This window comes from Falco punctatus (genome assembly GCF_963210335.1).
Source record: "Falco punctatus genome assembly, chromosome: 3".
NCBI lineage: Eukaryota > Metazoa > Chordata > Aves > Falconiformes > Falconidae > Falco > Falco punctatus.
This window is the reverse complement of record NC_137582.1, coordinates 37,212,760-37,232,731: the sequence shown is the minus strand read 5'-3', so window position 1 is coordinate 37,232,731 and position 19,972 is coordinate 37,212,760. Positions and strand designations below refer to the sequence as shown.

The window sequence follows — 19,972 nt, the reverse complement described above, 5'->3', positions numbered from 1 at the left end:
CCGTGATAATCACTGCAGGTAACAGCAAAGCTTTTCTGCTCACTTACTGCTGCAGAACTGCCCTCCTCCTCCTCCTCCTCCCCCCTCCCACGGGCACCAACAGCACCAAGTTCTAGAAGATCCCGGGGGTCATTTCTGGAGGGGCTATACCAAAACTGGAGCCCCCAGTAAAAGACCCATTCTGCATGTTGCATCCTCAGGCTGGGATGCTGGCTGAGCTGGGGCAGGGCAGTGCTGGTCCCTGGGCTGCATTTTGGGAATCACCAGCCAGCATCGCTGGGCTGAGCCTTCAGCTGGAGGCTTCCAGCTCCTGCACTGCCCAAAGGAAGTGGTGACAGCTCTGCAGCCCCCTTACAACTCCAGTCCCATTGCCCTTACCTGAGAGGTGACCCAGTTTGTTTTTTTTTTAACATGAGTATCAGAGTTTCACTGATATCAGGAGGGGGCTTGTAAAAATGTGCTTTTCCCACTGTTCTCCTAAAATGGAGACTTGAAACAAAGCAGACCTAGAAAAACTAAAATAAGAAGGACCGTGTCAATTATTTTCCTTTCATGGATATTACTGACTCATTACAGTTTTCTAGTAAGTACACTGAGTTTTTGAAGCCAGCTGTAAGAAGTGAAACATATTTCATTTTGTCATACAGGGCTGCTTCTGAACCCCCTTGTTTTCTCTGGTCGGAGGTGGAGGTAAAGGAGGAAAGTCCTCTGACAGCGAATTAGAGTGTTCAACTTGTGGCTGTGCCTCCGCCCTCCCACACATGCACCTGTGTCCCCAAGCCTCTAACAGCAACAGAGCTAAATAAAGCTTTGCTTGCTCAAAGGAAAATAAGAAATGTGACCATCCTGCCTGGGAAGGAGAGAAAACTTCTGACTAGAGGTCATGTCTCGAGTCTGTATTCATAGGGCACATGCTACTGGAAAGGGCTCCAAGAGAAGAAGAAAGAGCATAAAGATAAAAACCAGAAGACTCATAAAATAGAATTGGAGGCCTCTAAATTTTCTCACTTTTGGGGTGAGTACTTTCTGCTGACCTTCTGCCCAGCACCTGACTCACACCCGTGCAAATGACCAGAGATGCCTGTATTTTTCCCCACATTTTGTGCATATATGAGAGAATTCAACTTGCACCAAGGGGGCAGAAAACCAAGTATTTGCCACAGCTGCCTGTGCCATGAGTTCATGTCCATCAGCAAACACCCAGAGCTGGGGAGAGGAGGCTCCACACGTGGGCAGCTGCTCCCAGAGAGGCAGCGTGTGCACCGCAAAGCCCCACGTCCTGCTGCCGCTGTGGGGCTGGGGCTCAGCCCAAGTCTCAGCCTCTCCTGTCCCCGTGTTGCTGGAGGAACTGAAGTTCCTCTGGCTTTGTGCAGACAACGTTCCAGGGCCAAGAGCAAGAGGGCACGAGGACATCTTCCCGCTCCTCCAGCCCGAGACCAGGTAGAGCTTAGTCTAACTCCCTGCTCCTGTCATCTCTGCCTCAGCCTAACACCATCACCCTAAATTCAAAAGATGAGCAGAGAGAGGGGTTTTTTTTTTATTTAAAGGCAACATAAAAAGACTATTATAAAGGTTAAAAGCCCCATATAATTATCTTATTTTATTTTATTTTCAGTCCCGTGGTATTAATTAAAAAAAACATTACCCAGCTTGAGAATTTGATTCCTTCTGCCTGATAGGGGGAAGGAAAGGAATCTCTCTTGAGAAAGGTCTCCAGAGTCCTTAATCACCATTTAGGGGCCCTGCTCTTTGAAGGACCATAGAGGAACAAAGTGGTTTGGGGATTAACGAATGGCTTTTATTTCTTCCCTAATGATGAGCAAAGTGCAACGAATGCCTAGGGCAGATGATAAATTGAGTCAGAAAATGTTGCACGAGTGCCCTTTGCTAAGTGTCAACAATATAAAAAAATGCCTCTGTTTGCTCATAAGAAATAATGTTTGAATCATTAAACAGTAGAGATGGTATTGGCCATATTTAACTGCCTTGTACCTGCAGCCCCTTTGCAAACAACCCCTTTGAAGTGACTTCAAAGGGTCTGTGCACATAAGGAGAGGCTGCAGTATCAGTCACTGCACTGGTTACTCACGGGACTGTGGAGCAGAGCACAACAGAGCTGAGCTGCCTCTGCCCAACAACCTCATTCAGCAATGGGAGTGAAAAGGAAGACCATCCAAAAGCCCCTGAGAATATTTTACTCCAAAGAAGAGAAAGAAGAAAATACAGCATGTTCCTTTCAATGTTGTCCTCCAAGCCACTTTGAGCCAGAGTTTCCTTCAGCCATGGGGGAAAAAAAGGATGTTGATTCTAGGGGGAAAAAATTAAATAGAGTCATGATGCTCTGTAGTATGTTTCTGAAAGCATCTGTGGTGAGGGTGAAGAATTCAGGATGGAGCAAATATCCCCAGAAGTCACTGGAGACAATCCCTGGTTTTAGAGAGTGCCAAGCCAGGCTTGAGTCAAAGTTAGCAGGAGTCAGAAAGCTCAGGAGCTAACTTAACAGAAAACAACCAAATTTGCAAACCAGGCTGTAATTTCTTTCCTTTTGTAAGGCTGAGATACAGCTCCATCTCAAAGTGCAGGCAGGAATTAACATACTGAATGTTAATTTAATCCACTGGATTTGTGGAAGTGCCTTTTCTTCTTTCCTTCTTTTTATAGACAATTTTCCCCTCTTTGCACAGACACCATAAGAGTCATTGAATTCAGGCTGTCTGTGCTGTCCAGGTAGGCAAAGATCACATCAGGATGCTACAACTCATCGGTTTCAACTTGGAGGAATGATATAAGTTCCTTGGGTAGATCTATAGCTCAGATCATTTTCTTTGGAAAATAGCGAGATACTGACAGGAGGTTAATTTTATGTGCTCATCTTACTTGTCTGTTCATTAAAAAGGAAGCCTACAATGATAAGCTGTTCAAAAGTGCAGTGTTTTCATGTCTGGGGTTATGCATTTCAGTCATATATATGACATCCTTTTCTACCTATTGTGGCCATTTTAAGGGTTCAAAAGCACTTTCTGAGGAAAGACACGATATAAATACATACTACATGATTGTATTCTGCAAGATATTCTTCATAAGTAACCCTCACCAAACATGTGTAAGTGTTCTTCCTTCTTTAAAAATCTAAAATCGGTTTTTAGGTTTTTAAGTTTAGAGGGTTTAATAAGGATTTTGGGCAGGATGGGGAATCAGGCATGAACCTCAGGATTTCTGAGATAATTAGTATTTTGAAATGATGAAACAGCGTGAATAGAAGTGCCAATGGTTTATCTCCATGGAGACAAATAAATTACCTGCTACTACAGAAAAGCAACCTGGTAAGCACCTTAGATACTTGTAAGGAATGAAAAAAATAAATATAGGGAAAGCACTCCCCAATTAGCAATTGGCAGAGAAAGAAAATACCTTGTAATGGAGAATGAAGACTAGCAACATGCTTTACTGCATGTTACCTGAATATATATATATAAAAAGCTGAGCTAGCATTATTGTCTTCATTAAGATACCTATACTGTGCAGGTGACATAAATGGATGAAGTGTTTATATATATATATATATATATATATATATATATAAACTTTACTGAAGCGGGAAAGTGGGAATTTTGAATATAAGGAGCTAGAGAGCTTGTGTTTGCCTCTCTTTTATGAAATTAAACAAATAGGGGAGCAACAGATTTTTTTTTAGGGTTGAAATCGGAAGCAAATACTTTGACTAAGCCAAGGAAGCATAGAGATTAGGAAAACATTGTGGTCAAGAAAAGTAAAGATGGATGCTATATAGACCTCCAAAGATGCAGAGGAGAGCAATTAGGAGATGGGGTTTATATATGCCAAGAATGTCACAGTGCCAGTCTTTATGTTTGCAGAAAGGAAAAATGAAAACATGTATCAGTGGCTCAAAAGGGCTTCTAGAAAAAGCCAACAATGGGTTCAAAAAAGGGGTTCAGGCAAACTGCCATGGCTGGAGGGAGCAGAGGGAGGAAGTGAGAAGGGAAGCTTCATGGTGAAAAGCAGTGCCACAGCTTATGAACCCCTTGGGTCATGGGAGGGCTAGGAATGGAAACCTGGTTCCCAGGGACCAATGCCATTGTGGTCTCCTCACAGGCTGAAGGAAAGGAACACTGCCCTTAATCAGGAGCAAACCAGAGGATGTCTGCCTCAGGCATAAGGCTGATGGGGGAGTAGCTAGAGACAGCTTGGTCTTTGGAGCTAGTCTTAGGAAAAAGGATCCTTCTGCAAGGGAAGAACTCCCTGGAAGCACGTTTGTGATCCTGGAAACTGCAAACACATTGTGAATAGACAGAAAAGCTAAACACACAGAGAGGCGATCCATAAAGAAAGCTAAATCAATTGTAGTAAAGTGGAGACAGGGATGAGGGCAGTAGGTTCAGCATTGCTCAGTAAAGATGCAAGAGATTAGGGTGAGCAATAAGCAAAAGGCCTTCCAACTGTAAACAAGCTGGGAAAAGAGGACTCTGGGAAAGCTGAACAAACAAGCAGAAGTGACTTTAAAAGATACTTAGAGGAGCAAAAATAAATCTTGAATAGAGCCCTTCCGAGAGTGCTTTGCAGCAGCATCGTCATGTGACATCAGGTGTTCAGAGTAAGTCACGTCGCCCCTCTGCGTACCCGTCTGTGCCGATCCTGGCCAACGAGCAAGGCCATATGCTAGCATCCCTATAGAGCAGGCTGAGGTTTGGATCTCATTTCTGCAGATGCCAGAGGTTGCGTGAGCTCTTAAGGAATAAATACTAGAAACATTTGGCTAAAGAAGGATAGGACAGGTCAGAGGAGCTTCCTGGGCAGTCAGATTTTGGTTTAATCTGAATTAAATAGTGAATATTGGCAAATAGTGAAATAGGAAAAAGAGATAAGCCAGGTTTACTCTACATTTTATTAATATTTTGAAATGCTTTTTATACTGAGCTGATGAACAGGTTAACAGATGACGAGCTAGGATATGAAGTTTTAATCTGTCAGCTACCAGTGTTTCATAGACAACTTTTCATCCCTCCCAGTCATGATACTTTACATATTTACATAAGGAAACAAGAAGTAGAAAATCCTGATAATTTTAATCTTCTTACAGCCCGAACTTCTGCAGAGAAAAAAAAAAGGGAGAAAGATGCTTTGTCATTATTTCCCTTTGGAAAAAAAATCACATGCCACATGGTCATAAAGCCCTGAACTGAGAGCGACAACAAGTCCCCTTTCCCAAAATGCTTACAATGTGGAGAGGGGGAAAAAATGGTTTTGTGTGTAGAGGGGATAAATGGTCTTTTCATATCCAGAAATGCTTTATTTTCGCGTGAGTCATAGCTGGTTTGAGTAAGTCATTTAAAATGCCTCACATTTTGGCTCTGGACATGGAAAGACTGTCAGAAGTCAAGTTTCTTAAAGTCACTCAAAGGAGGTATATGAGCTAGGGAAACAGTGCGATTCCACCGTTGCAGACCCTGTCCCAGGTCACTGGCTGTTGGTGGCACTGGTGACCCCACAGCCACTGCCACCATGGGAGCTTCAACATGTGCATGCAAGCCTGTTTGGATCACATCAAAGCAATATGGCTTTCAGATGTGAGCAGGGACATGCAACCCTGCCTGTGAAGGTGGAGCCTAATTGGTGCTAGCAACCAGTTTTGGGGTGTTTATGTGGGGTTTTTAGCTTATGTTGTGTTTTTGTCTAGAAAACATCCCTAGGGATGGCAAGGGTGGCTCCTGTCAGGGAAGTCTTTTGTGCCAGCATTTAAACAGGATCTGTTCAGGATGCTCACAGTTAATTCATACTATTCCACATTTCCAGAGCCTTTTTCAGTCCTTGTACCTAAGCCTGAAAGCTCCAATTGTTTCCTCAGCATTTCAAGATTGGAATCAGCTCAGGTCTCTGGGTGGAGATATCCTCTGGGCCACGGTATTGTTGCCTGGTCCGTCAGTCCCCCCCCCGTCCCCCCCCAACCCCCGGCAGCTGTGTTTGCTGGGATGCCCGGCAGGACTCCCGGCGCTGTGCAAGTGCCTCTACAGCTGTCAGGGACGTTACATTGGCCGATTCCAGTCTGAAGGGCTTGGGGGCACAGAAGAAAACAGAAGCGATGGGAGGCTTTGTAGCCCTCCTGGCTGACTTTCCACCAACCAGACATACTTCCCCATCCATCTCCCTGGGAGAGGCAAGGGATATGGGAAGAACCTCCAGGAGCATGGATATCTGCCACAGTTCTTGTTACAGGGTTTCTGGACCACTTCATGTGTTTCTCTTTTATCAGTAGGAGCCATGCCTGAGGCATGGAGAAGCCCCCACAGAGAACCTGCTGCAAGTGGCTTTCATTCTGCAATTGGAGTTGCTCTGAATTATTCTGGGGAGAGTGGGGATTTTCAAGCAAAACTCTGGAGAGAGCACTTTGGATGATGAAAATAATTCTCTTACCCAGTGGAAGAGCTTTGCATCTCCCCTTTGGCCTATTTGGCCTCTTCCAAGGCTGAATAAGAGTCATTAAAACTTCTGGCAGTTTGCTGTAAGCCAGGCCTAATGTTGAAGCAAGCCTATCCCTGAGGATTTTATTGAACTACATATAAAAATAAATTACACATTCAGTACAATAGCCCCGCATTGCCTATTTGATACTAAAATCAGCTTTGTCCCATCTATTCACCTTCCAGTGCACTTCGAATGCAGCTAATGAGAGATTTACACCATGGAAATGATGGGGGGAGGCTGTCCTGTCGCTCAGACACCTTTCTCTCATCGCAGCCACCAGCCTATGGCTGGATTTGTTCCTGACATCTTGGTGCCCTGTCTACCACACATTCACATCCATTAATGAGCCTCTCTCCTATTCTGAATGTTACCTGTCACATGAGGAAGGTGAATCTATTATAAGGTAAGTCACAAAACAGTCAAGACCAAGCCGAAAAAGCCACAGAGATTCCCTTAACAAGCAATGGCCACAGGATGCAGCCAGCAGAAGACAGTCCTCAGCAATTATAATGAAAAATCATAGCCAAGACACCATCAGATCTGAATTTGTCTCTTTTTATCTCACTGCATTGCTTTGCAGCCGTGACATCACCTGATTTAACTAAGTCCACCGTCTCCCTGCCATTAGGCACTGGCAAGGAGCTGCAGGTACCCTGCAGGGCTCAGCGCAGCCAAGAGGGAAACCTCTGAGGGTGCATTTTTGCTCCGTTCAATCAAACCGATTTGCTGCCAGGCCAACATGCATGTGACACACTTAAACCCCCTTCGATTGCATGCCCTAAATCATTAGGAAGTCAGGAACTGTTGTTCCTGAGTTTATAAAGTTATGGCACGCCCCAGCTCTGCTGGTATTTAATTGCCAGTACCACAGTCACCATTCCCACCTGTCAGGCTAACCCCAAAACAAGCACCAGGGCTGCTCATCCCGTGGGATCCCCCATGAGGAATGTCTGACTCGAGGAAGTAAATTGCAGTTCAAACTGGCATCTCCTGTGGCTGCAGTCAATGAGGAACACTGCCCCATCTACCTCTCTCGGCGAATAAATTGCTCAGCCTCTGTACCTGTCAGCAGGGTCAGGTAAGTCTCTAAATTATCTCAGAAAACAAAATTTTCTAATACAATATGGTGAACAGATTTGCCAGAAATTTGAGAAGAGAAAAAGCAGTAGTGAGGCCAGGACACCATCAGGTTTTAGGAATAGCCCAGCATGCTTTGGGCAACTGATGGTTCCTCAGCAGTGCTAGTAGTTTCTGACCCAACTCCCTCAAATGCCTTTTTCAGAAAGATGCATGAAAATGTCTGTGCAAGCCATGACCTCAGGCCACAAATGCCACCCCTTGCATCTTGGGCCATTGCACAATCCTGTGGAGGGACTTGCCCATTCTGAGACCGTCCCCCTGCTTGTCTCACCATGCCACCAATGAGGCTCAGAGTAGGCTGGGCACACAGCAGCATGCCCAGATAAATAATAAACTTTTATTTATGCTAAGGAAACATATCTTCTGATCTGAGTCCATCCATACATCATTTTTTGTTTTTCCCCTTGCTAAAAAAAAAAAATTGAAACAGATATTGATGCAGCTGGATCAGCTCCACTCTAGAAATTTAGCAGTTTGAACTCTTCTCAGTTGGTACCTCTGAAAATTGGAGTCCTTGTGTTTTGTCTCAAGAATAACCCTGCCATGAAACCAGCACGCTGGGTTTCCTAAAGCAGGACTGTCACTGTGCCTCTTATTTAACCCCAATGATCAGGTCCAGATTTCCTTCCATGGGGACTCAAGGATATCTGTCATCCTTCACAAAGAAAACAGCAGTAGATACTACGTGACCTTTCTTCCAAGAGCAACATGTACTTCCCATGTGTACCTTTACATCTGCCCCAGCCTGCACGTGGGTACAGCTGTGAGAGAGAAAGGGAGGGAAACAGAGAGCCAGCAGAGGCCATGGAAGGCAGGGCAGGACCAAGAGCAATCTTCTCCCTGTGGTATCACCTTAACTGACACTACCATCACATCTCATCTGCCTTAGCAGCAATACCTCATTCTTCACCCTTAAACACACCCTTTGAATGAGGGAAGAGACCATCAGCCAGTGCTGGAGCTTGGGGTAAAAAGCAGCGGCTGGACTTCAGCTCCTGCTGAACTATTGTGTAGTAGACTCTGGTGGTGGTGGTGATGGTGGCAGTGGCCGTAGTGGTGGCCACCCTGGCCACGGTGCAGGGTTGCCTGAGCCTGGGTACAGTGGGATCCCAGGTGCTCTGATGGGAAGATCAGGGTTGGCACAAATGCCAAAGTTGCAGCCAAGAAGGAAGCAACCAGAAAAGCCCCCAGGAGAGCTGGTCTCCCCTGCCATGGTTGAGAGGTGGCAATGGGAGTTGTTCTGGTGTCTGTAAAGAGGAAAAGAGAAAGGCAGAGAGGTGAGGGGAGGATCAGCCACATCAAGGAATGGGAATGAGAAAGGGGCTCTGGCTGAGCCAGGTGCCTGCTGGATTGTTCTGTATTTTCTCCCAACTCCTGGGCACAGCCAAGAGAAATCCTTCAGACCCTGAAAGTTGACTTACCTATCAAGCTCCTTTCCATCTGTCTGTTGATACATACAGTTGGAAAGTTTCAGAAAGATCCAGTTAAACTTGATGTAAACCACAAAGTCATGTTTTCTACAAACCTCCCACAAAGTCTTTCAAGCCTAACCTAAACTTAGCATTGCCAACGCTCCTGAGATTTTTCTTGATGTCTTGTGATAACGGGTGTTTTTCCTAAAGCCACAGCTCCTGAGTGGAAATCATTATGTGAGAATCTCGGCTTTCATTAAAAAGTAGATTTGTATCCCTCAGGGCCATGAAAGAAAGCTCAAAATTGTGAATCAAGCGAATCGTACTGGCTTAGAAAACAGAAGAAAAATCAAAAGAAGCCCATGGAAACTACCATGCCCACAGCTCAACGCAACTCCTGGTCTGGGGCAGCAGGAGCCATCACTGCAGGGTCATTGACATTGTTCTCGGGTGAACTGCCCTGTGCCACCACGCACTGCAAAATAAAGGTCTATAAACTGTTTGGTAGTTGTTGGGTGATTGGATGCCTTCGTTATGTTCTATTTTGGAGTGCATAGAAGTAGAAAAATATTCACCAGCCCAGGTGTGCACACAGGCATGCAGGCACATACCCACCTCCAGTATCAGGTTTGCTGGTGTAGACACAGTCATCATTGCAGTTACAGAGACATAAAACCCAGACAAATTCATCAGCCTCACAAGAGACCCACTGCAGATATTTTTCAGTTATAACGAGGCTACAAAAAGAACCTGAAGATTCTTAGTTTTCTGATTACAATATTGGGAGTAAATGTTACAGAGCAAAAAACAAGTGCTTACATGTCGCCTGCTGATTTCTCTAACTAAACTCCTCTGAGTACAGTAACAGGAGACTGAAAGAAACAATTTGATCCTTATCCTAATACAGAAACACATTCAAAAAGAGCAGGGAAAATAGGACCTGCGTCTTTAGCTTGGCATCTCTGTCAGTCTTTTATATACAGATTTCACTTGACTGCATGCTTAAACTGTTATATTTTAATTTGAGAACATAAACATACTATTTTCAGTACGAAAAGAGCTGGTTGTTCCCAGCCACGAATGCTTTGGTGATTTCTTTCTGCCAGTGAAGGACAGCATTCTTCAGAGCAAGTACATCACTGACTTTGCTGCCCAGATGCAGCAAAATGCAGAGGTAGGTGATGCACTCCTGCACTGCTACAGGTTTTTTTTGGCACTGAAGTGAACTGCTATAGAAAAGAAGCAGGGAAAGAAATTTCAGATTGGTCAAAGAGGAAAAACTTTTTGTGACCTTTGAAAAAGCACTGCAGAAATCCAGCTGCCTCACGAGTGAGCGCCAGACACAGCAGCGTTAGAAAGCTTTGCATTAAGGGGCTGAGTCTGAAGGTTTGCTTGGAGGGAAAGTGCTGGTTTAAAGGTTTTTAAAAGCTCAGGTCACATGTGTGCGCATCCTGCTCAGCAAAATATATTCTGAGCCTTTTCTCTTAACACTTCTTATTTTCTAACTAAGATAATTGAATGACTCGGTGAACATGGCTGGCATTAAAATCTTGGGGGAGGGAAAAGCAGAGGTAGCAAGCTCTAAATCCTCTGCCAAATCCCCTTTTCATAATTTATAGTCTGTCACCAGTTTATCACTGAGAACTGTCCCTCTTTTTCTCATTCTCCAGGCTCCTTTCCCAGTGGACAGTCCATGCCAGCTGTCTCGGCAGCAGGAACGTCCTTTTTTTCCCAAGCCTCAACCTGTGGGAAAATCTTCATTGGCCAGTAATTGATTCCACCCTGCCAGCTCCATTACTTTAGTCTACAGTCAAACTGCCAGCAAGCTGGAGACGGGCAGCCTCAGCCCTCCCCTGCTCCCACTATTGAAGTCCACTCCTACCCTGGCCGTTAGCTACCGGGGCTCTGAGTTGATGTGTCAGCCCGCCCTGCAATTAGCACTAATCTGAAAATTGGCCTTTGCTAGCAAAGCCAAGCACCTGACAGCTAATTGTTGATGTCAGATTGATGTGCATTTAATACGGAAAGGTTATTTATCAAAGGGTACTTTTTTTTTTTTTTTTCTGTTGGTCTTGGTTTGTCTCTGGATTGCCACAGGCACTTACAACCTACAAACCAATAAAGTTCTTATACTTCATTTAACATAAGGAGCCTTCTAAATACCCTTTTCAAACTCTCCGTGTAGGGCAGTGCAGTACTCATCTATTTATATTGTTTAAAAAGAAACCTCTGCTAACCAAGCAGTTATTGTTTTTAGTCTCTTTTTTTGGGATCAAAATATTGGGGGGAGAAGAAAGGTTGATAACAGAATAGCAACCGCCAGCCAGCCCTGGGATTAAAAATGAATTGAGTTTTGACTCATCCCCAGAGTCTTGCCAGCCTTTCTTTACACCAGGCTGCTCCAGTGTTTACAGTATTACCTATGGTTTCCCTGGCTGCCTGTATCATAGGAAACACTCAGGGAAAAATACCAGTCCTGTTGATTTTAACACAGGTTTTGCCACTCATTACAACAGCAGAGCAGGGACTTGCTCAGTGGCTTTGTGGATCCAGAAGGACATGGTCCTTCAGGTCCTCATTCTGTGATCAGATGGCAGAAGGCAAAGCCCTGTGCGCACAGAAACCCCCACAATCTGCGGTGAAGTTGGCTGACACCTATCTACCATAAAACAGGACCTCTTGCTGGCAAAGGTCGTAGCTAAATGTTTCCCAGAGTGCAGGGCAATCACTAGACTGAAAACAGGCTGTACTCTGAGCATTACCATTGGGAGCATCTGCCCGATGCTGCACAAGTTACCATCTAGCACCCCCATAAATAGCTTAAAAAAGCAAACCCACCAGGTATTTAAAAAAAATCACATTTGTTTGGGTTGGACACACATTTCAAGTCATGCTAAAGTTCTGCCAAAAAAACAGTAAGGTTTTGCAGTCGCTCAGAGGAAATTAATATATCCTGTGGAACCTAGGAGGTCAGCAAAGATACTAGGGGCACACATAAAACTCTGGCACACAAGCTACAGTATGAAAAAAAGTGGGTGGTTTTAAATTAAGCAAGAGAGAAGACAGTCTCCAGCATGGAAAAAATGTATGAAAAGTGGTAAATCAGATAGGACACAAACACAACAACTGTTTGATACAAATCATATTCTGACAGGGAAATGAGAAGTACCAGTGTGAGCTGTGTGAAGCAATTGCTCTTATTCATTCCACAGGTGGAGGAAAACATTTTCATGTCTATTGAATGTATCTCCTTTTTGAATGAAGGTGGTCAAGTATTTCACAGTGTCTCTATCCTGTAAATACTGTGTTTTAAAATATAAAAGTATGTCATTTATATTCTTCCACTAACTTCACACCACAAAAACGTAAGCGGAAAATATCCAACTGTGAAGGATCTAGAGAAGGACTTTCACATAAAAAAAAACCCAAAACACCTTGCAAAAGAAAATATTAATTAATTCACATTTCATCATTCATTAGGCATTTCCTGGATAACGTCTGTGCCTTACTTTCAATATTAAATTTTATCCTCTGCAGTGAGTTGTTTAATAAATTGGACAAATTAAAAAATTGGAGGTAAACAAAAAATACAGTAGAGTTTACTTGGAGCGATGAATGGAGCAATGTGAGCAGATGAAGCAGAGGCACCCCACTTACTGAGGCTGAGGGCTGGGGCAGGCAGGACTCAGCACCCAGCATCCAGCAGAGCTGCTGGCAAAGTCCTGCACATCCTGGTGGTCCCTGGGCAGATGGAGGATAGACAAAACTTTCACCACCGTCAGGGCTGCCACTTTGCCAGGGTCACTGCGCTCTGCTGAGACCAGCAATCACACCATTTGCTCTGATGGGTGCTGGGCATGCTGATCCTCCTGGGCAGAAACTCCGGGCCACTGCAGATTCAGGGAGAGCAGCCCCTGCCCGGGGCTGCATGTCCCAGCCGCAGAGCTGCTGTGGGGCCACGGGCAGCCGGCAAAGGCTGGGCGCATTCCGCACGCGTGAGCACCGGCCCCAGATGCAAAACTCCCCACCTGGCACCCTTGCAGGCAGCACATAAACTAAGCAAATGCTTCATTTTAAGTGCATGCTTAAACCCCTCCGGGTTGGTCCTCAACCAAATTTAAAGATGTGTTGGAAAGTTTTGGCAGCGTTGCTTTCAACTTGACTGGCAAGGAGATGTTGAAAGCTACACGACTGCATCCACACTGGAGTTCTGAAATGTGTTAATTAAGACATTCTGTTACCATCCCTTTCCTTCCTACGCAAGACAAAACCCACCGGGTGATAAACGTGACTGAAATGATTCGTATGTTTTAATGCTTTCCTGAATATGGATCAATTTTAACACTTTTTATAACATTTGTATCCTAGCCAAGACAAAGCCAACGACTCCAGTCTGATTCAAGCACATGTTTAACACCCTCCACTGAATAGGTCCTAGAAAAGGAGAGAGTTCAAGAAGTCATCTCTCTTACTCCCCTGCTCAGGGCAGGAGAGCCGCCAGGTAAATGTGTCTGAGCTGTCCTTAAAGATTTCCAGTAACAAAAGCTGCACAAATTCCCTCAGGCAATTTATCCTACTCCTTCAGTTTCCTTACCAATAGAAATTATTTTATGAAGTCTTAATACAGTCCTCCCCTACTGCAATTTAAACCATCACTTTTCTTTCCTGCTTTCCATGGACATGGAGAATGCTGGTCCCCACAGCTGATGCATATGTAGTTGAAGCCCTCCACATTTTCATTAATCCAAACAATGCTGATCTCTCAGTGTTTCCTCGGAAACATACCCCAGGCCCCTGAGCACTGTTTTCTTCTGCATTCCCAACAACTGACCCCCCTGGAACTGGTTGCCCCAGTGGAGGCCACACAAGCGTGAGCATAGTGGAGGGATGAGGTTGTAGATCCTGCCAAGCTATTCTCCTTTTACACGTCCCAGTAGGACACTTGTCTTCCCTGCCACAACGTGACAATGCTGAATTGCTACCCTCTGCAATGCCATTTTTGCAGAACTGTTGCCTCCTCTATAGCTGCACTTCATTGCATCACAAGTTTGGAGAGCCACTGGGCCCAGGGGCTTCACAACTGCTCCTCTGTAGCACTGAGGTTTTGGGCAGCACTCCTTCAAACCTGCTGTTCCTGAGGGCCAGCCTCTTCTCACCAGTCCTTCCCCAACCCAGATATCTCTCCACACATCGTCTTGCATCACAGACACCTCCCTCTCCCCTGAAAAAATGAAATTCCCACCCAGACCAGCCCCCTCTGCAGAAGTCCTCCCTGGTGCCCTCCAGACCCCACATTCCCCTCCTGGCAGGGCAGGATGAAGCTGACACAAAGGTGATGCGTGTGTGGTGTGACAGACCTGCTGAGATGTCCTTCATGTAGACAAGCATCCCTGACTTCATGGAGGGCCTCTTTGGGAAGGGCCAGTTTCATGAGGGCACCAATCGCTCCATTGATGCCAAAGCAGAAGCACTGTCTTGCAGAACATCCTCCTTCTGCAGAGCTGAGGACAACCAGCAGACTTGGGAACTAAGGTGCACATGCAAAGGACAGATGCTGGAGCCTGACTCCATTCCCCTCACCTTTGGATACAAGGAAGCTAAAAGCCCTGCTCCCTGCTCTCCCACCACTCAGTCAGAAAATGTGGGCACCTCTGGGGTGACTACAGATAGGTTTCTTTCTAATTCCTCCATGATAAGCCCCAAAAGATGGCCCTGGTGATAGATTTATGCCTTAGTATCATTCTCGTCTGTGATGTACATAATGTGAACGTTATTTAGATAGCCATCAGCATACATCCTGGCATGGAGTACACCAGCTGCTAGTTCAGCAAGAGTTTCAGCAAAAAAAAAAAAAAAGGGGGAAATTTTCATTATATAAAGTTTTCTCTTACTTAAGTATTAATATCTCTAGTTAATACATATCCCTGTAATCTGGAACAAAGGCCTACTTCTTAGGATGTAAAAGCTTCTTTCTATCAGATTGGAACACTTCTGTGTCTTGGTTAGCTTATATCTTGAGTTACTTAAAAAAGAAGGAAAAAAATGCGATTTTAGCATCAGCTAAAATGAGGAAAAGATCTTAGCCTGTCCAACCAAAACAATGACTTGATGCAGGACTCAAGTCTATCAGGTAATGCTCAAGGGAACGTTTTAAATAAAGAAAAAAGAGTGGAAGTGGAAAAAAAAATCATCATTGTGTTCTTATTCAGTAATGTTCCTCCACTAGCATTAACAGCTTATCTCACCATCGAAGCACTTCTAGATAACAGACTGGGTTTTATGTTGAGTACAGGCTGTACCAAGTCACTAAAACCTTTCTGTTGTCAAAGATTATGTAAAATGGTCAATCAAAGTGTCACTTCTTCCTGCCCGCCTCCCAGGCTGTTCTGCTGCATAGCTCCTTATAAAAGCCAAGCATAAAGGAGAAGCAAAGTGCTGAAAAGCGCAAAAAAATGGCACGTTGCAGAGCTGGCAGGAGCATGGGGCATGCCACCACCACAGAACTACATTTCAGAAGGTCGTACCACAAGGTCACTCATGTAAAGAGAGAAAAATATCCAAATTAAAATTGTTTAGTGAATTTGTCCTTGTAAAAACATTTTTGTTTAGCAGCCTGTGCACCTGCAGAGCTGCTGAGGAGCTTTCTATGCCTTGGCCAGCACAATGGGTCCCAGCACAACACCAATGTGGAAGATGAAGCTGGAATAGCTTCAGGAGAATTAGACTTTTCTAGCATTTCAAATGAGATTTCTAGAGTGTCTACGCCATGTCCATCATTCAAAAATAAGCTGTGTGAGATCAAAACAATGAAAAATCATGAAATCTGATAACTGAATTGAAAAAGTTGCTTGGTTTCGTTGTTGTTGGTTTGTTTTTCCCAAGTAGGTTTTCATACCTATTTTAGAGCAATTTTGACGGTGCTTTCTGAGGAGACCTAGGTGTACAAGGTGGCATCTGCAGTTTGGTGCTCCATGACCGGTGTTTATGTGTGATGGAAACAGCTCCTCTGAGCCAGAGCAGTCCCACAGGCATCATGAGCAGCAGGGCTTTGGGGACAAACTCCTCCACATGAGGGCAAAGTGATCACCTCAGCCATGGAAATACCCGCAGACATCAGAGCAGCTTTGACTGAGGGAAGATTGCTCAGGAGTGTCTGTGCCAGGCCTCAGAGAGGTGGGAGGTCTAGGTAAAGAGGACATCAAATTCAATATGTTGTGACCTCTTTTTTTCCTCCTTATTATTTTTTTCTTCAGGAAGATGAGATGCCCATTCTCCTCCACCAGTCAGCTCAGGCAAAGTAATTTTTCAGGCCAGTCACTGCTCCTACCCAGGTTAAACACAGATAAGCATTGATAAATGCCTTGGAGGATGCAGTGCTCTTGAAGCCCACCCAGAGGAAAGGTGGAGTTAGATGAATGTCATGGATGAAGCTCAGTTTTAGCCAACCGGAGCTGGTTGATGCAGCACATAGGATGAGGCCCAGGCGCCTCATCTGAGAGCAGGTCCCCTGTTTGGGGTGGATGACTGAGACAAGGACAGCTGTACTGGGTCAGACCAGTACTGCCCAGCTTCCAACTGTTGGCAGATCTGCCTCGGCCAGCAGCAGCCTCTGTGCATTTAGCAACCCTTGACAGCTTTGCTCTCCTTCAGTTTCTGGAGTCTGCCCTTCAATCTGTGCATGCTTTCAGCCTCCCCAGCATCCTGCAGCAAGGAGCCAACTACACATCACCTGGAGAAGGGTTTTGCTTCTGCTCACTCTGAACTTGCCTCTTGCTGGCTTTATTGGATGCCCCTATTCCTTGCACTGGAAGAACCATCACTCCCTACCATAAAGCAATGTTTCAGACCTCTATCAGTCACACCTGCCCTCAGCCATCTCGTTTTCTCAGCACCAGAAGGAAACAAACCAATTGCATCTCAACCTTAATGCTCATATACCCGGGAAAACTGAGCAGGTAGGAGAGCTGCATACGTTTGTGTAGGGCTGGAATAAGCATTTGCTAAGTATTTGCTTAACATACAAATGCCTTTCATATTTCGAGATAGACAAATCAAGCCTGTGCTCCAAGGAAGGAATCAGATGATGTCTTCCCCCCAGCAGAGATTTTCCAAGATTTTAACCTGGATTCATCTGCATATTCTAAGCACATGGATTGACAGGGAGGGGAGGTGGGTAACAAAGAGCTTGTGCTATTTGCGATTTGTGCTAGAGAGTACATAAAGAAAAGGACCAAGAAAAATGATTCCTACCTCTCAAATGTCCAAGAGCTGGTCAAGACTAAATACAGTTTGTATCAACAAGAGCAGCAAACCACCAGCACATCTCATTTTCATCTGCTATACATGGGGGCCTGACATGATAGATTTAAAGGAAACCTGCGTACCATTGCACCAGGATACATGTCCTCTTACAAACTGTATGCACATAGGCATAGTTGTATCATGTGCTGGCAAGTAATGGAGAAGTTTAACAAGCATACCTGAAATAGCTCACATACTTAAGAGATGCCAAACAGGCTCCTTACACCATTTCCAGAGGTTTTTTTCCCCTGCTCTCCTCATCCCCCAGCCATTCAAACAACAGTTGTTCATGTGGGCTTGCACTCTCACGCAGTCATCAATTAGAAGGCGATGACTTGAAAAACTGTCATTTGTCATTGCAAGCCAAAACGAGCAGGCCTACTCCTTCATGCCCAGCTCTGATGAGGAGCTTCCCCAGGCCTGGGCTTGCTCCAGGCTCAAGTGCTCTTGCTCCACTACCTGGTCCCTCTGATTCGTCCTCCTCCTCCTCTTCCTGCCTCATTCCATGTTCCCTGCACCCACCATTGCACACTCTTGCCTCCCTCCCTCCTTTCCTCCTAGCCCACTCTGCCAGGCTTTTACAGGCTTTTTCTCCCCTCTTATTTGCATCTCCCCCTTGCTCCAACGGTGTTTGCTGGCAATCCACCCTCCCAGGCACTCACAACGGCTGTGATAGCTGAGCAGCAGCTACAAATACCCCAAGACAACATTAACTTCTGTGTTTTGGGAGTTAAACCTGCCCATTAAATTCCTGCAGGCACTGCTCTTCTTCCTTGGGGACACACTTGACCTTGCCCAGGGCCACCTCCCCCTGCCAGCCATCCCCGGAGGGCAGCTGGGGTGACTCGGGTGGGGGGCTTGTGCTATTTGAGGAAGCAATGAGCTTCCCCATTGCAAAAGCACCCAAACCTGAAAGTTAGTGCGTTCACAAAGGGCTGATTGATCAACATAAAAGGGTGAGAACCAAATGTGCTTTGCAGAAGAGCCTGAGGGGTTTATAGAGATGTACCAGAGCAATGCAGAGAGGATGTCTGAGCAGTTGTATGGGATGGTCCAGCTAAGGGTGGGAAAGTTAGGTTGGAAATGGCAAAGAAAAAATGGAAAAGAGAAGCTGGACTGTCATGAAGAAGCTTCTTGGTGAAGAAATCTAAGAGACAGGACAGGGAGTGGATGCTCCTTCGCTTTAGCCATTTAAAACTGGATCTACGGTCACGCTAGATGCAGCACTGCAGAGGCACGGATGCCCTGGGGGACAGTCCCCTGCAAGCCAGATGGCCTTGATTCCCTGCAGTGGGACTTGTGCTGGGGAACCTCTTCTCCCATGAGCACACAGTGTCCTGTCCACCTCCAGGGTGGCCCTCACAAAAACCCCAGGTGACAATAAGGCCCCGAAGCAACCGCATTCCCCTGGGAGGGGGCTTCCTCTGTGCTGCCTGGGGGCCACAGCATATGGCAGTCACTGGGTTTGGCCTTGCAGTTCAATTAAATAAAAAAAAAAAAAAAGAAAGAAAAAGCTGTAGCCCCCTTCCGGGGGGGGGGTGAGGAGGGGGACGGTCTCCCCAGTAGCTGACTAATCACTCACAGGGTGACGGCCCTGCTCCTGTCAGCACAAACTAGCAATTACGATTAATGGGCTGTGGCAATCGGATCCCGGCACTAACAGAGACAGCAGGTCCTGCCATTTGCATGCAGTAAATAATTCAGGCTGTCAGCTGTTCGGATGCGAATCGGTAATGTTGCGGTTAAACACTGGCCACATGGCTAATTTGAGGTGTTCCCACCAGCCCCCGTACCGGGGAGAATTGGCTCTGTGCTGGGGCAGGGGCACAGCTGTGCCACCACACAGCCCCAGCAGGCCCCGCGCCACCCTGGCCAGACCCCGCCTGTCAGCCTGTGCTCAGCTAATGACATGTCCTTCTGGTAGCAAAAAGCCAGGAAAAGCCCAACACCTTCTCATTTAGCTTAAGTTTCAAGGGACCACGAAGTTGAGAAGATGGGGAATGCTGGATGCCAGCGAGCAAGCTCCAGTGATTAAACCTACCTGTGCTTGCAGCCATGGCCAAGTGTTTCACGGGGATCAAATGCATGGCCGGACTCAAAATTGGAGTATCCATATACTAAAAATGTAGCATCATATAACAACCTCAGGGTTCATCAACTCAACCTGATTTTGAAAGTCCAAAGGTAGTGTTCCAGAAGGGCCTCTGTTCAGGAGAGTACGCAGTGGGTACCTGACATGAGCATCCACAGACCACTCCGGGTGAGCAAGGTGTGCACTGCCAACATCCCATTCTGCCTATCCAGCTGTGAGAGGTGTGTTTGAATGTACCCACCCTTATGCAGAAATAATTCTTTTAGCATAACCCTTTAGGGTGGAAAGACTTAACTATCCTAAGCTGAATTACTGCTTTTCAGCAGCACAGCATGAAGAATGACAAACATGGGGCAGAAGGGACAGAATTATTTGGGAAGTAATGGGAAAAAAATAGCACAGGAAGTTGTCTACCCGTGCATCGATCCAGTTCTTCATCCCTTGTTTCCCATGAAGAGAAGGGACAGTGAGAGATCTGGCACAAGCACAACACCAGACTCAGAAGGACCAAGCTGTTTCTTCACTAGCACCTCAGTGTGGACGACTG

The 19,972-nt window shown here is 45.7% G+C and overlaps 1 protein-coding gene across 1 annotated transcript in view; it reads right to left on the bottom strand.

Annotated features, from left to right (window-relative positions):
- The window catches only part of LOC308060923 (uncharacterized protein), a gene marked incomplete at its 3' end in the record, with an annotated part of 52,701 nt that overhangs the window by 21,985 nt on the left and 10,744 nt on the right, over nt 1-19,972 (bottom strand). The gene's annotated exons all lie outside the window — the stretch shown is intronic.